Raw genomic sequence first — 17,099 nt, forward strand, 5'->3', positions numbered from 1 at the left:
TTGTTATTTCTTCTCAAGAGGAATTGAATGACGAAGAAGAAGGTTATTATTTTGAAGTTGATTTGAGGTACCCGAGTGATCTTCATAATAAGCATAAAGATCTTCCTTTTGCATGTGAGAAAGAAACTCCAAAGAAAGAATGGTTAAGTGATTATCATAAAAGTTTTAATATTAAAGGCAAATCAACAGAAAAGTTATTAACAACATTCTATGATAAAGAGGGATATGTTTTACATCAGAGAAGCTTAAAACAGTTTTTGAGAGAAGGATTGAGAGTAGCTAAAATTCATAGAGTTTTAAAATTTAAACAAAGTCCTTGGGTGAAAAAGTATATTCAATTTAATACAGATATGAGAGCAAATACAAAAGTAAAATTTGAAGGGGACTTTTATAAATTAATGAATAATGCTGTATTTGGAAAGACTATGGAAAATGTTAGAAACAGGCAAAACATTAGATTCGCAACATCTTGGAAAGAAGCTTCGAGATTGATAAATAAACCAAGTTTTGAGAGAGAAGAGGTTTTTTCAGAGAACTTTTCTGCAATTCATATGAAAAAGGAAAGTATTGTAATGGATAAACCAATTTATATTGGAACAGCAGTTCTTGATTTATCAAAGATATTGATGTATGATTATTTGTATAATGACTTAAAGAAAGAGTATGGCGAAAATGTTTCATTGTTGTATATGGACACTGATAGTTTTATCCTAGATATAAAAACTGATGATGTTTATGAAGATATGAAGAAAAATATTGGAGTATATGATACAAGTAATTTCAGCAAGAAGAGTGAGTTATTTTCCAAAAAGAATGAAAAGGTTATTGGTAAGTTTAAGGATGAGTTGGGTGGAAAAGTAATGAGTGAGTTTATTGGATTGAGAGCAAAGGCATATGCTTATAAGTATGGTGAACAGATTGATAAGAGGTTAAAGGGAATAAAGAAATATGTAATAAAGAAATCAATAACTTTTAGAAATTATTACAATTGTTTGATGAATAAGAAAGAAGAATATAGGAAAATGAATACAATAAGAAGTTATAAACATAACATATATAGTGAAGAAGTAAATAAAAAGGCATTAGGAGCCTTTGATGATAAGAGATTTATTTTAGATAATGGAATAGATTGTGTTCCATATGGATATTGTATGATAGAGTGTATAAAATAGATTATGTTTTAACGATGGGAAGATGGGTTAGGGTTTTTAAGGGCTACACTTGTGGTTTTTCACAATATATAAATGGTTAAACCAAGTATTAATCAAACTAAAGAGTGGAGAAAATCTCAGTCTTGGTATATAAATGGAAAACATAATGAATGTGAAAAATATCAAATAAGTCTTATTGAAAAAATAACTAAAACAAAGGTAAATAAAACAAATAAGCGAATTAATTTAAAAACTAGTAAGTTAGAGGATGTAAAGAAAAAAATGAATATCCTTGAATGGACTGAAAACTTTGATGGTTATCAATTGAACAATGAAAAAACAATTTACTATAATCTCAAAATGATATGTGGCTCAGGAGGTGGCCAGATGAGAGCATTAAGAGAAGTTTATCATTTCGTAATGGCACAAAAGGGGTATCTTCAAAAATATAAAGATTCAAATGTTTTGTTTGTCAATATTTTAGATGGGGATTATTGTGCAAAGAAAATTAAACTATTGAAGGAATTTGAGAATGAACAAATCTTTATAGGTTCAATGAGTGAGCTGTTCAACCCCCAGGTGTTCAATTCAATGAGGTTCAACCTCCAAGTTAAAAGGGGAGACAAATAAATATACCTTGGGATAAAAAGGGGATTTATTTTTAGGGAAAAAAAATATGAATCGCTGAAAATCCCCCATTCATTTACATGGGGAAAAGTGAGCCAGAATCAGTATTCTTACCCTACATATATATATATATATATATATATATATATATATATATATATATATATATATATATATAAAAACATACACAAACATACATATAAACATACACATATATACATACACACACATATGTATATATATATATATATATATATATATATATATATATATATATATATATATATATATATATATATATATATATATATATACATATACATATATCTCGATTATAATACCAAGATTGCATACTAAAACCTCGGCTCACCGTCACACGATCCCTATGAAATTGCTGTGGAACTTCGCGGACATGCCGACAATGTTTGGGAAGTCTTGGCGTTCCATAGTGCCACTTGCATTTTGCACAATGCATATTTTTGTCATTCCCCGTGTATGGTCTGTTGTCTGCTACCAGCTATGTTGTACTGCTATCCCGTGCATGTGCACGGGTATCGCGAGTATATACATACAAGCCGGTAGGCGACATGGGTGGTCGCGACATAATTGCATACGAGTCATACAGTTTTGGACGGATCGGGCTGAAAGTTTTTGACAAAGAGGTTGATTATAGTCCGCATAAAAGCCTCCAAGCCGATTTTTGATTTTCAAAAAAATAATTTTTGTAGGATTTTTCAAATATTTCAAAGTCCCGTCGCTAGGCAACGGTGGTGTCCATAGCAACGGTGCTCAAAAGCATAGAACTAGATCGTGGTATGAACCTACCTGTCAAGTTTCATCAAAATCGGTTGCTCCTCTGGCCTCCAGAGCTGTCCATTACATACAGACATACAAACAAACAAACAAACAAACATACAGACAGATGGAAAAAATGAAAATAAGGGTACTCCAGCAACCACCCAACAAGCTGGTAGGCGACATGGGTGGTCGCTACATTATTGCATACTTGTCATACAGTTTTTGACGGATAAGGCTGAAAATTTTTGACAAAGGGGATGATTTCGTGCGCATAAAAGCCTGGAAGCCAATTTTTGGTTTTCGAAAAAATATATTGTCATATTATAAATATATTGAAAATATATTGAAAAAATACTTATCGACATAGCTGACTAAAGGAACCTGTATGTCGTGTGCAATCGAATTCCAAATTCGTAACAATATTTTTTAGGATTTTTCAAATATTTCAAAGTCCCGTTGCTAGGCAACGGTGGTATCCATAGCAACGGTGCTCAAAAGCATAGAACTAGATCGTGGTATGAACCTACCTGTCAAGTTTCATCAAAATCGGTTGCTCCTCTGGCCTCCAGAGCTGTCCATTACATACAAACAAACATACAAGCCGGTAGGCGACATGGGTGGTCGCTACATAATTGCATTCTAGTCACAGTTTTTGACGGATCGGGTGAAACTTTTGACAAAGAGGTTGATTATAGTGCGCATAAAAGCCTGGAAGCCGATTTTTGATTTTCGAAAAAATATTTTTTTATGATTTTTCCAAAATTACAAAGTCCCGTTGCTTGGCAATGGTGGTGTCCAGAGCAACGGTGCTCAAAAGCGTAGAACGAGATCCTGGTATGAACCTACCTGTCAAGTTTCATCAAAATCGGTTGACTCCTTTGGCCTCCAGAGCTGTCCATTACAAACAAACACGCAAACAAACATATAAACAAACAAACAAACAACTTAACAAACATACATCCAAGCAGGTCGGCGACAAGGGATTCGCTAGGATCGAAGCACTGGATACGATGCTTTTCATTCTGACCGATCCACCGACGAAGATTCATTGCCAAGACGTATTGGTTCACATACAATTGTTCCTCTGCCTGGCAAGATTTTTCCTATTGAGTATTTTGCCAACTGGCACTCCTCGTAAAACATGACGGTAAATAGACACACTATTTTTGAAGCCTACCATTTGAAAAACAATTGGTTTGCTGGTTTGTGCTGTGGAGCCTCGTGTTGCAGGCACACACACACACACACACACACACACACACACACACACACACACACACACACACACACACACACACACACACACACACACACACACACACACACACACACGGAAAATGTGATAAACTTCTCTCAATGCTCTTGTTTGACCACACCTCCTGAGCCACACAATATTTTTCATAAGCCACTCCCACTTTTCATCAACCACGTCCACTTTCCCTAAGCTCCGCCCACTTTCCTAAGCCCCTCATAAAAAAATGACGATAAACAGACACCCGATTTTTGAAGGACTACCATTTGAAAAATAAAACCTCAATCAAAAATCGGCTCAAGTAAAATTTTCTAAATATCTCGAGGTGTTTAATTCCGAAGTCTCGTTTCTCTACATTCAAAACTGAAGGACAAGTATTGAAAATACTGTACGCAGTTTTTCGGCCTCTGCACAGCAACCGGTGGTTGCTAGGCAACGAAATTCAAACGCGCACATTCCCAGACCATATGGCACCTGTTGGCAAAGTTTCATCGAAATCAGTTTGCTGGTTCGTGCTGTGGAGCCTCTAGTCCATTTGCCAGAGAAGTAACCTTGTTGTCCTCAAAAGTGTCTGGTTTTACGGTGGTTTCTTGTTCACAGGCATGCATGGACAAAATTAAGCTTGGTTGCCCGGATGACAACCATGGGGAAATCTGTTATTTTTGCGCAAATACAAGATGGCCGTCATCGACCGGGCTGAAAATATAACTTTTTAGGTAATGAACTTAAAATTACACATGAGACATCTTTCCATATAATTTTGGCACGAGGAATTGATATTTAACCTTATTTTTGTGATTAGAAGTAAATTTGAGGTCAATGTTCGAGTTCCTGGCAATTGTTTGCCGTGTGAGATACATTTTGAATGACAACAAGGTCACTATTCTGACAAGTGGACGCTCACATATGACATTAATGCGAGTTACTAAATCATTGTTTTGTTTTTACAGATATGGCTGATTCAAGGTGCATTCTTCCCGTGTGTCATGGTGGAGGGGAATTGAAGAAATTCGCTGATCAAGGGATCAAGACATTGATCTCCTGTGCCAAAGCCCGTGGAGATGAAGAGCAACGTGCAAAACTGCAGGACATTGTTAATGGTGGTGGTGATGCTGTTCACATAGAATGTCACAAAGGATGCTACTGTACTTACACATCAAAACAAAAAAAATTGAGAGACTTCATAAATCACAAAAAGAAAATCTGAAGATTATTGTGTTACAGTGACAACAAGATCTCGCATACAGGCAACAGGCAGTGGTGCGTTTGTTTACAAACGTGACTGCATTTTTTGTGGCAAAGAATGTTTACCAGTTGATGACAAACATCCAGAAAGATGGGATCGTGCTCGTCAGTGCTTGACTAAAGAAAGTTTGGACAAGGAAGGTAATCCCATCCCAACTATGAAAGATGCCATCATTAATGCTGCTGAGCAACGTACTGATGAAGGAGCCAGAACGGTCAAGTTACATATTGGATATTTGGTTGATCTCCCTGCGGCTGAGTGCAAATACCATGTACGCTGTTATTACAGTTTCATGACAGTCCCTAAATATGCTGATTTGCCAACTGGTGTTGCAGAAGAAAGTGCCCTAAAGAACGTCATAGAGCGCATGAATTGTGACAGGTCAAAGATGTGGAATAGCGTTGAACTGCATTTCCTGTACTGTGATCTTGGTGGCAAACTCACTCGACGTGATCTGTTTAGCAAACTAACAGACTGCATGAGTAAGGACGTTATGTTAGTTCGGGTAGATGGATGTGCTACCATTGTTGGTTTCCATGAGTCCATTGCTAACCATCTGAAAATGGTTAAAGTGGATGATGCAGATGAGAGAAGTATTGATTCTGTGGTAAGGCAGATCAAGAAGGAGGCACGCTCAGTCAAGTACAACAGTGCCAATTATGACCTCTCAGAATTTACACAAGCCAAGACAATCAAGGCAACAAGCCCAACTTTACTGAGGTTGATTTCACTTAGTGTCTGGAGGTGAAATGACCAAGAAATCTCTAAGCCTGAGCCAGCCAATTCAAAGTCATGTTACAGGTACCAGAAATCAGACAACATTAGGACTGGCTGTCAAACTACTGCACCGCCATGGCAGTTCTGATCTTCTAAAGCTCCTTCATGAACATGGGTTCATAACGTCATATGATGAGGTCCTGAGATTCAGGAAATCCGCTGCTCATTTTCTCGGTGACAATGCACAGCTTCTCCACCAATTCATGGGTTTGAGTAGAACTGTTGGCGTGATTTTTCCCTGGTTTGATAATCTTGATCTGCAAGTGTTCACGCCTTATGGTCAGCGCACTACTCATCCTCTCACATGAATTTCAGCAACCCAAGCCTGCAGGCATTCTTGAGTATGGGCATGCTCACCCAGGGAAGAGCGACCTTATTATCCCACGACTGTGTAAGAAAGCTGCCCAGTCGAGGACAAGCAGCAGCTCATCAGGGAGCCTTCCTCTGCAGCACTACACTGGGCCATCCAAAGTGAACCCCCCGGCTGTGGATGCAACCTCTGGATTCTCCTACCAAGAAGTGTGTGCCCGGCAAGCTAGTTTAGCTGCTGCACAGGAAAATGACATGAAGTGGCAAAACACAGTCAGCACACAGGTGAACGCCATGGAATGGGGTGGGTTCAACAACCAAGAAGCATTCACCAGTCATGCAGAAAAAAAGCCAGCAAGTACCTCCATGTTCGGACCCCTTATTGATGCCAAAGCTTCTCATCCAGACACTGTAGTGACTTCACTGGAGTATGTTCAGAAGTCATTGACTGATATGGGAATGACTTATGTCCACATCTCTGTGGATCACCAGCTCGACATGGTGGCTTGCCAAATCAAGTGGCATGACGTTGATCGCGTTAAAATGTTATTCTGAGGCCTGGGATAATGCACACTGTGCAGTCCTTCTGTGGTTGCATTGGCAAACTCATGCGTGGGTCTGGTGTTGAGACTCTCATCAGTTCAGCATTCGGGGGGCTGGCAGGAATCATGAGTGGCAAGTCCTGGGTTCGATCAATGAGAGCCTTCTGGATGGTTTCGACTGCCCTTCTCATTTCCTTCCTCACCACTGCCCCAAGACATTCCAGGAGTTGTGCAGCTACCTTAAGACATGCAGACAGCACCCAACTGGGAAACACTGGGTTGATAACTTAATCAAGCCTACTCTGCTTGTTCATCAACTTCTGCGTTGTGAGAGGGAGGCAGACTTCCTGCTGCAACAGCTAACACTTGAACGCATGCTTCCCTACTTCTTTGTTGCTGGTCACCATCACTATGCCCGTTACATCACCCATCACCTTCTGGAGATGCGCTATCTGCTGCCACCAGATGCCAAGTCAGAGCTCATATCAGGTGCTTTTGTGTGTCGTCACCAGGAAGGCATTTGGAATGGTGTGAGCTCTGATCAGTTCAGTGAACAAACTGCTTTTAGAATTGGCAAGGGTGGCCTCAAGGGTATTACTCTTTCTCCAGAGATGGTAGCAGAGTGGATTGATTCCTTTCCTGTCACTGCCTACATCTCAGATACAATGGAGCAAATCTACCCTGACTCCTCAAACAAGGACAATGAAGACCAAGTGAGAGAAAAGGACACAAGAATCGGACCACGTCACAAGGAGGAGGGGAAGAAGAGGAGAGAACTTGATGCAGATGATAGGCGCCGGATTTTACTTGAATTGTCGAATGTGTTTCATCCTCTTGAGAATCACTCACCACATCTGTACAACATTGCCAATGGTCGAATTGCTGTTAGGGTTAATTTGCCAAGTTAATTTGCCAAATTTGCCAATTTGCCGAATTGCCAATTTAACGGGCATGGGTCGTCAGCCAATTTAACGTGCATGGGTCATCAGCCAATTTAACGTGCATGGGTCATCAGCCGATTTAACGGGCATGGGTCGTCAGCCGATTTAACGTGCATGGGTCGTCAGCCGATTTAACGTGCATGGGTCGTCAGCCGATTTAACGTGCATGGGTCCTCAGCCGATTTAACGTGCATGGGTCGTCAGCCAATTTAACGTGCATGGGTCGTCAGCCAATTTAACGTGCATGGGTCGTCAGCCAATTTAACGTGCATGGGTCGTCAGCCAATTTAACGTGCATGGGTCGTCAGCCAATTTAACGTGCATGGGTCGTCAGCCAATTTAACGTGCATGGGTCGTCAGCCAATTTAACGTGCATGGGTCGTCAGCCAATTTAACGTGCATGGGTCGTCAGCCAATTTAACGTGCATGGGTCGTCAGCCAATTTAACGTGCATGGGTCGTCAGCCAATTTAACGTGCATGGGTCGTCAGCCAATTTAACGTGCATGGGTCGTCAGCCAATTTAACGTGCATGGGTCGTCAGCCAATTTAACGTGCATGGGTCGTCAGCCAATTTAACGTGCATGGGTCGTCAGCCAATTTAACGTGCATGGGTCGTCAGCCAATTTAACGTGCATGGGTCGTCAGCCAATTTAACGTGCATGGGTCGTCAGCCAATTTAACGTGCATGGGTCGTCCAGCCAATTTAACGTGCATGGGTCGTCAGCCAATTTAACGTGCATGGGTCGTCAGCCAATTTAACGTGCATGGGTCGTCAGCCAGCCAATTTAACGTGCATGGGTCGTCAGCCAATTTAACGTGCATGGGTCGTCAGCCAATTTAACGTGCATGGGTCGTCAGCCAATTTAACGTGCATGGGTCGTCAGCCAATTTAACGTGCATGGGTCGTCAGCCAATTTAACGTGCATGGGTCGTCAGCCAATTTAACGTGCATGGGTCGTCAGCCAATTTAACGTGCATGGGTCGTCAGCCAATTTAACGTGCATGGGTCGTCAGCCAATTTAACGTGCATGGGTCGTCAGCCAATTTAACGTGCATGGGTCGTCAGCCAATTTAACGTGCATGGGTCGTCAGCCAATTTAACGTGCATGGGTCGTCAGCCAATTTAACGTGCATGGGTCGTCAGCCAATTTAACGTGCATGGGTCGTCAGCCAATTTAACGTGCATGGGTCGTCAGCCAATTTAACGTGCATGGGTCGTCAGCCAATTTAACGTGCATGGGTCGTCAGCCAATTTAACGTGCATGGGTCGTCAGCCAATTTAACGTGCATGGGTCGTCAGCCAATTTAACGTGCATGGGTCGTCAGCCAATTTAACGTGCATGGGTCGTCAGCCAATTTAACGTGCATGGGTCGTCAGCCAATTTAACGCGTGCATGGTTCGTCAGCCAATTTAACGTGCATGGGTCGTCAGCCAATTTAACGTGCATGGGTCGTCAGCCAATTTAACGTGCATGGGTCGTCAGCCAATTTAACGTGCATGGGTCGTCAGCCAATTTAACGTGCATGGGTCGTCAGCCAATTTAACGTGCATGGGTCGTCAGCCAATTTAACGTGCATGGGTCGTCAGCCAATTTAACGTGCATGGGTCGTCAGCCAATTTAACGTGCATGGGTCGTCAGCCAATTTAACGTGCATGGGTCGTCAGCCAATTTAACGTGCATGGGTCGTCAGCCAATTTAACGTGTATGGGTCGTCAGCCGATTTGACGTGCATGGTTCGTCAGCCAATTTAACGTGCATGGTTCGTCAGCCAATTTAACGTGCATGGGTCGTCAGCCAATTTAACGTGCATGGGTCGTCAGCCAATTTAACGTGCATGGGTCGTCAGCCAATTTAACGTGCATGGGTCGTCAGCCAATTTAACGTGCATGGGTCGTCAGCCAATTTAACGTGCATGGGTCGTCAGCCAATTTAACGTGCATGGGTCGTCAGCCAATTTAACGTGCATGGGTCGTCAGCCAATTTAACGTGCATGGGTCGTCAGCCAATTTAACGTGCATGGGTCGTCAGCCAATTTAACGTGCATGGGTCGTCAGCCAATTTAACGTGCATGGGTCGTCAGCCAATTTAACGTGCATGGGTCGTCAGCCAATTTAACGTGCATGGGTCGTCAGCCAATTTAACGTGCATGGGTCGTCAGCCAATTTAACGTGCATGGGTCGTCAGCCAATTTAACGTGCATGGGTCGTCAGCCAATTTAACGTGCATGGGTCGTCAGCCAATTTAACGTGCATGGGTCGTCAGCCAATTTAACGTGCATGGGTCGTCAGCCAATTTAACGTGCATGGGTCGTCAGCCAATTTAACGTGCATGGGTCGTCAGCCAATTTAACGTGCATGGGTCGTCAGCCAATTTAACGTGCATGGGTCGTCAGCCAATTTAACGTGCATGGGTCGTCAGCCAATTTAACGTGCATGGGTCGTCAGCCAATTTAACGTGCATGGGTCGTCAGCCAATTTAACGTGCATGGGTCGTCAGCCAATTTAACGTGCATGGGTCGTCAGCCAATTTAACGTGCATGGGTCGTCAGCCAATTTAACGTGCATGGGTCGTCAGCCAATTTAACGTGCATGGGTCGTCAGCCAATTTAACGTGCATGGGTCGTCAGCCAATTTAACGTGCATGGGTCGTCAGCCAATTTAACGTGCATGGGTCGTCAGCCAATTTAACGTGCATGGGTCGTCAGCCAATTTAACGTGCATGGGTCGTCAGCCAATTTAACGTGCATGGGTCGTCAGTCAATTTAACGTGCATGGGTCGTCAGCCAATTTGCGTGCATGGGTCGTCAGCCAATTTAACGCGTGCATGGGTCGTCAGCCAATTTAACGTGCATGGGTCGTCAGCCAATTTAACGTGCATGGGTCGTCAGCCAATTTAACGTGCATGGGTCGTCAGCCAATTTAACGTGCATGGGTCGTCAGCCAATTTAACGTGCATGGGTCGTCAGCCAATTTAACGTGCATGGGTCGTCAGCCAATTTAACGTGCATGGGTCGTCAGCCAATTTAACGTGCATGGGTCGTCAGCCAATTTAACGTGCATGGGTCGTCAGCCAATTTAACGTGCATGGGTCGTCAGCCAATTTAACGTGCATGGGTCGTCAGCCAATTTAACGTGCATGGGTCGTCAGCCAATTTAACGTGCATGGGTCGTCAGCCAATTTAACGTGCATGGGTCGTCAGCCAATTTAACGTGCATGGGTCGTCAGCCAATTTAACGTGCATGGGTCGTCAGCCAATTTAACGTGCATGGGTCGTCAGCCGATTTAACGTGCATGGGTCGTCAGCCGATTTAACGTGCATGGGTCGTCAGCCGATTTAACGTGCATGGGTCGTCAGCCGATTTAACGTGCATGGGTCGTCAGCCGATTTGACGTGCATGGGTCGTCAACCGATTTAACGTGCATGGGTCGGCAGCCGATTTGACGTGCATGGGTCGTCAGCCGATTTGACGTGCATGGGTCGTCAGCCGATTTAACGTGCATGGGTCGTCAGCCAATTTCACGTGCATGGGTCGTCAGCCAATTTCACGTGCATGGGTCGTCAGCCAATTTCACGTGCATGGGTCGTCAGCCAATTTAACGTGCATGGGTCGTCAGCCAATTTAACGTGCATGGGTCGTCAGCCAATTTAACGTGCATGGGTCGTCAGCCAATTTAACGTGCATGGGTCGTCAGCCAATTTAACGTGCATGGGTCGTCAGCCAATTTAACGTGCATGGGTCGTCAGCCAATTTAACGTGCATGGGTCGTCAACCGATTTAACGTGCATGGGTCGTCAGCCAATTTCACGTGCATGGGTCGTCAGCCAATTTCACGTGCATGGGTCGTCAGCCAATTTCACGTGCATGGGTCGTCAGCCAATTTCACGTGCATGGGTCGTCAGCCAATTTCACGTGCATGGGTCGTCAGCCAATTTAACGTGCATGGGTCGTCAGCCAATTTAACGTGCATGGGTCGTCAGCCAATTTAACGTGCATGGGTCGTCAACCGATTTGACGTGCATGGGTCCTCAGCCGATTTAACGTGCATGGGTCGTCAACCAATTTGAAGTGTATGGGTCGTCAACCGATTTGACGTGCATGGGTCGTCAGCCGATTTAACGTGCATGGGTCGTCAGCCGATTTAACGTGCATGGGTCGTCAGCCGATTTAACGTGCATGGGTCGTCAGCCAATTTAACGTGCATGGGTCGTCAGCCAATTTAACGTGCATGGGTCGTCAGCCAATTTAACGTGCATGGGTCGTCAGCCAATTTAACGTGCATGGGTCGTCAGCCAATTTAACGTGCATGGGTCGTCAGCCAATTTAACGTGCATGGGTCGTCAGCCAATTTAACGTGCATGGGTCGTCAGCCAATTTAACGTGCATGGGTCGTCAGCCAATTTAACGTGCATGGGTCGTCAGCCAATTTAACGTGCATGGGTCGTCAGCCAATTTAACGTGCATGGGTCGTCAGCCAATTTAACGTGCATGGGTCGTCAGCCGATTTAACGTGCATGGGTCGTCAACCGATTTGACGTGTATGGGTCGTCAACCGATTTGACGTGCATGGGTCCTCAGCCAATTTAACGTGCATGGGTCGTCAGCCGATTTAACGTGCATGGGTCGTCAGCCGATTTAACGTGCATGGGTCGTCAGCCAATTTAACGTGCATGGGTCGTCAGCCAATTTAACGTGCATGGGTCGTCAGCCAATTTAACGTGCATGGGTCGTCAGCCAATTTAACGTGCATGGGTCGTCAGCCAATTTAACGTGCATGGGTCGTCAGCCAATTTAACGTGCATGGGTCGTCAGCCAATTTAACGTGCATGGGTCGTCAGCCAATTTAACGTGCATGGGTCGTCAGCCAATTTAACGTGCATGGGTCGTCAGCCAATTTAACGTGCATGGGTCGTCAGCCAATTTAACGTGCATGGGTCGTCAGCCAATTTAACGTGCATGGGTCGTCAGCCAATTTAACGTGCATGGGTCGTCAGCCAATTTAACGTGCATGGGTCGTCAGCCAATTTAACGTGCATGGGTCGTCAGCCAATTTAACGTGCATGGGTCGTCAGCCAATTTAACGTGCATGGGTCGTCAGCCAATTTAACGTGCATGGGTCGTCAGCCAATTTAACGTGCATGGGTCGTCAGCCAATTTAACGTGCATGGGTCGTCAGCCAATTTAACGTGCATGGGTCGTCAGCCAATTTAACGTGCATGGGTCGTCAGCCAATTTAACGTGCATGGGTCGTCAGCCAATTTAACGTGCATGGGTCGTCAGCCAATTTAACGTGCATGGGTCGTCAGCCGATTTAACGTGCATGGGTCGTCAGCCGATTTAACGTGCATGGGTCGTCAGCCGATTTAACGTGCATGGGTCGTCAGCCGATTTAACGTGCATGGGTCGTCAGCCGATTTAACGTGCATGGGTCGTCAGCCAATTTAACGTGCATGGGTCGTCAGCCAATTTAACGTGCATGGGTCGTCAGCCAATTTAACGTGCATGGGTCGTCAGCCAATTTAACGTGCATGGGTCGTCAGCCAATTTAACGTGCATGGGTCGTCAGCCAATTTAACGTGCATGGGTCGTCAGCCAATTTAACGTGCATGGGTCGTCAGCCAATTTAACGTGCATGGGTCGTCAGCCGATTTAACGTGCATGGGTCGTCAGCCGATTTAACGTGCATGGGTCGTCAGCCGATTTAACGTGCATGGGTCGTCAGCCGATTTAACGTGCATGGGTCGTCAGCCGATTTAACGTGCATGGGTCGTCAGCCGATTTAACGTGCATGGGTCGTCAGCCGATTTAACGTGCATGGGTCGTCAGCCGATTTAACGTGCATGGGTCGTCAGCCGATTTAACGTGCATGGGTCGTCAGCCAATTTAACGTGCATGGGTCGTCAGCCAATTTAACGTGCATGGGTCGTCAGCCAATTTAACGTGCATGGGTCGTCAGCCAATTTAACGTGCATGGGTCGTCAGCCAATTTAACGTGCATGGGTCGCCAGCCAATTTAACGTGCATGGGTCGTCAGCCAATTTAACGTGCATGGGTCGTCAGCCAATTTAACGTGCATGGGTCGTCAGCCAATTTAACGTGCATGGGTCGTCAGCCAATTTAACGTGCATGGGTCGTCAGCCGATTTAACGTGCATGGGTCGTCAGCCGATTTAACGTGCATGGGTCGTCAGCCGATTTAACGTGCATGGGTCGTCAGCCGATTTAACGTGCATGGGTCGTCAGCCGATTTAACGTGCATGGGTCGTCAGCCGATTTAACGTGCATGGGTCGTCAGCCGATTTAACGTGCATGGGTCGTCAGCCGATTTAACGTGCATGGGTCGTCAGCCAATTTCACGTGCATGGGTCGTCAGCCAATTTCACGTGCATGGGTCGTCAGCCGATTTAACGTGCATGGGTCGTCAGCCGATTTAACGTGCATGGGTCGTCAGCCGATTTAACGTGCATGGGTCGTCAGCCGATTTAACGTGCATGGGTCGTCAGCCGATTTAACGTGCATGGGTCGTCAGCCGATTTAACGTGCATGGGTCGTCAGCCGATTTAACGTGCATGGGTCGTCAACCGATTTGACGTGCATGGGTCGTCAGCCAATTTAACGTGCATGGGTCGTCAGCCAATTTAACGTGCATGGGTCGTCAGCCAATTTAACGTGCATGGGTCGTCAGCCAATTTAACGTGCATGGGTCGTCAGCCAATTTAACGTGCATGGGTCGTCAGCCAATTTAACGTGCATGGGTCGTCAGCCAATTTAACGTGCATGGGTCGTCAGCCAATTTAACGTGCATGGGTCGTCAGCCAATTTAACGTGCATGGGTCGTCAGCCAATTTAACGTGCATGGGTCGTCAGCCAATTTAACGTGCATGGGTCGTCAGCCAATTTAACGTGCATGGGTCGTCAGCCAATTTAACGTGCATGGGTCGTCAGCCAATTTAACGTGCATGGGTCGTCAGCCAATTTAACGTGCATGGGTCGTCAGCCAATTTAACGTGCATGGGTCGTCAGCCAATTTAACGTGCATGGGTCGTCAGCCAATTTAACGTGCATGGGTCGTCAGCCAATTTAACGTGCATGGGTCGTCAGCCAATTTAACGTGCATGGGTCGTCAGCCAATTTAACGTGCATGGGTCGTCAGCCAATTTAACGTGCATGGGTCGTCAGCCAATTTAACGTGCATGGGTCGTCAGCCAATTTAACGTGCATGGGTCGTCAGCCAATTTAACGTGCATGGGTCGTCAGCCAATTTAACGTGCATGGGTCGTCAGCCAATTTAACGTGCATGGGTCGTCAGCCAATTTAACGTGCATGGGTCGTCAGCCAATTTAACGTGCATGGGTCGTCAGCCAATTTAACGTGCATGGGTCGTCAGCCAATTTAACGTGCATGGGTCGTCAGCCAATTTAACGTGCATGGGTCCTCAGCCGATTTAACGTGCATGGGTCGTCAACCGATTTGACGTGCATGGGTCGTCAGCCAATTTAACGTGCATGGGTCGTCAGCCAATTTAACGTGCATGGGTCCTCAGCCAATTTAACGTGCATGGGTCGTCAGCCAATTTAACGTGCATGGGTCGTCAGCCAATTTAACGTGCATGGGTCCTCAGCCGATTTAACGTGCATGGGTCGTCAGCCAATTTAACGTGCATGGGTCGTCAGCCAATTTAACGTGCATGGGTCGTCAGCCAATTTAACGTGCATGGGTCGTCAGCCAATTTAACGTGCATGGGTCCTCAGCCAATTTAACGTGCATGGGTCGTCAGCCAATTTAACGTGCATGGGTCGTCAGCCGATTTAACGTGCATGGGTCCTCAGCCGATTTAACGTGCATGGGTCGTCAACTGATTTGACGTGCATGGGTCGTCAGCCAATTTAACGTGCATGGGTCGTCAGCCAATTTAACGTGCATGGGTCCTCAGCCAATTTAACGTGCATGGGTCGTCAGCCAATTTAACGTGCATGGGTCGTCAGCCAATTTAACGTGCATGGGTCGTCAGCCAATTTAACGTGCATGGGTCGTCAGCCAATTTAACGTGCATGGGTCGTCAGCCAATTTAACGTGCATGGGTCGTCAGCCAATTTAACGTGCATGGGTCGTCAGCCAATTTAACGTGCATGGGTCGTCAGCCAATTTAACGTGCATGGGTCGTCAGCCAATTTAACGTGCATGGGTCGTCAGCCAATTTAACGTGCATGGGTCGTCAGCCGATTTAACGTGCATGGGTCGTCAGCCGATTTAACGTGCATGGGTCGTCAGCCGATTTAACGTGCATGGGTCGTCAGCCGATTTAACGTGCATGGGTCGTCAGCCGATTTAACGTGCATGGGTCGTCAGCCGATTTAACGTGCATGGGTCGTCAGCCGATTTAACGTGCATGGGTCGTCAGCCGATTTAACGTGCATGGGTCGTCAGCCGATTTAACGTGCATGGGTCGTCAGCCGATTTAACGTGCATGGGTCGTCAGCCGATTTAACGTGCATGGGTCGTCAGCCGATTTAACGTGCATGGGTCGTCAGCCGATTTAACGTGCATGGGTCGTCAGCCGATTTAACGTGCATGGGTCCTCAGCCGATTTAACGTGCATGGGTCGTCAGCCAATTTAACGTGCATGGGTCGTCAGCCAATTTAACGTGCATGGGTCGTCAGCCGATTTAACGTGCATGGGTCGTCAGCCGATTTAACGTGCATGGGTCGTCAGCCGATTTAACGTGCATGGGTCGTCAGCCGATTTAACGTGCATGGGTCGTCAGCCGATTTAACGTGCATGGGTCGTCAGCCGATTTAACGTGCATGGGTCGTCAGCCGATTTAACGTGCATGGGTCTTCAGCCGATTTAACGTGCATGGGTCGTCAGCCGATTTAACGTGCATGGGTCGTCAGCCGATTTAACGTGCATGGGTCGTCAGCCGATTTAACGTGCATGGGTCGTCAGCCGATTTAACGTGCATGGGTCGTCAGCCGATTTAACGTGCATGGGTCGTCAGCCAATTTAACGTGCATGGGTCGTCAGCCAATTTAACGTGCATGGGTCGTCAGCCAATTTAACGTGCATGGGTCGTCAGCCAATTTAACGTGTATGGGTCCTCAGCCGATTTAACGTGTATGGGTCCTCAGCCGATTTAACGTGTATGGGTCGTCAACCGATTTAACGTGTATGGGTCGTCAACCGATTTAACGTGTATGGGTCGTCACCGATTTAACGTGCATGGGTCGTCAGCCAATTTAACGTGCATGGGTCGTCAGCCAATTTAACGTGTATGGGTCGTCAGCCAATTTAACGTGTATGGGTCCTCAGCCGATTTAACGTGTATGGGTCCTCAGCCGATTTAACGTGTATGGGTCGTCAACCGATTTAACGTGTATGGGTCGTCACCGATTTAACGTGTATGGGTCATCAGCCAATTTAACGTGCATGGGTCGTCAACCGATTTAACGTGCAT

At 45.7% G+C, this 17,099-nt stretch overlaps 2 protein-coding genes across 3 annotated transcripts in view; both read right to left on the reverse strand.

Moving 5' to 3' along the window:
• The window catches only part of LOC147029018 (nectin-3-like), a 427,027-nt gene that overhangs the window by 313,198 nt on the left and 96,730 nt on the right, over nucleotides 1–17,099 (reverse strand). The gene's annotated exons all lie outside the window — the stretch shown is intronic.
• The window catches only part of LOC147029022 (uncharacterized), a 76,119-nt gene that overhangs the window by 57,578 nt on the left and 1,442 nt on the right, over nucleotides 1–17,099 (reverse strand). The gene's annotated exons all lie outside the window — the stretch shown is intronic.

The sequence above is a fragment of the Eptatretus burgeri genome, chromosome 4 (genome assembly GCF_056783735.1).
Source record: "Eptatretus burgeri isolate ZD-2024b chromosome 4, Ebu_testis_v1, whole genome shotgun sequence".
Classification (NCBI taxonomy): Eukaryota; Metazoa; Chordata; class Myxini; order Myxiniformes; family Myxinidae; genus Eptatretus; species Eptatretus burgeri.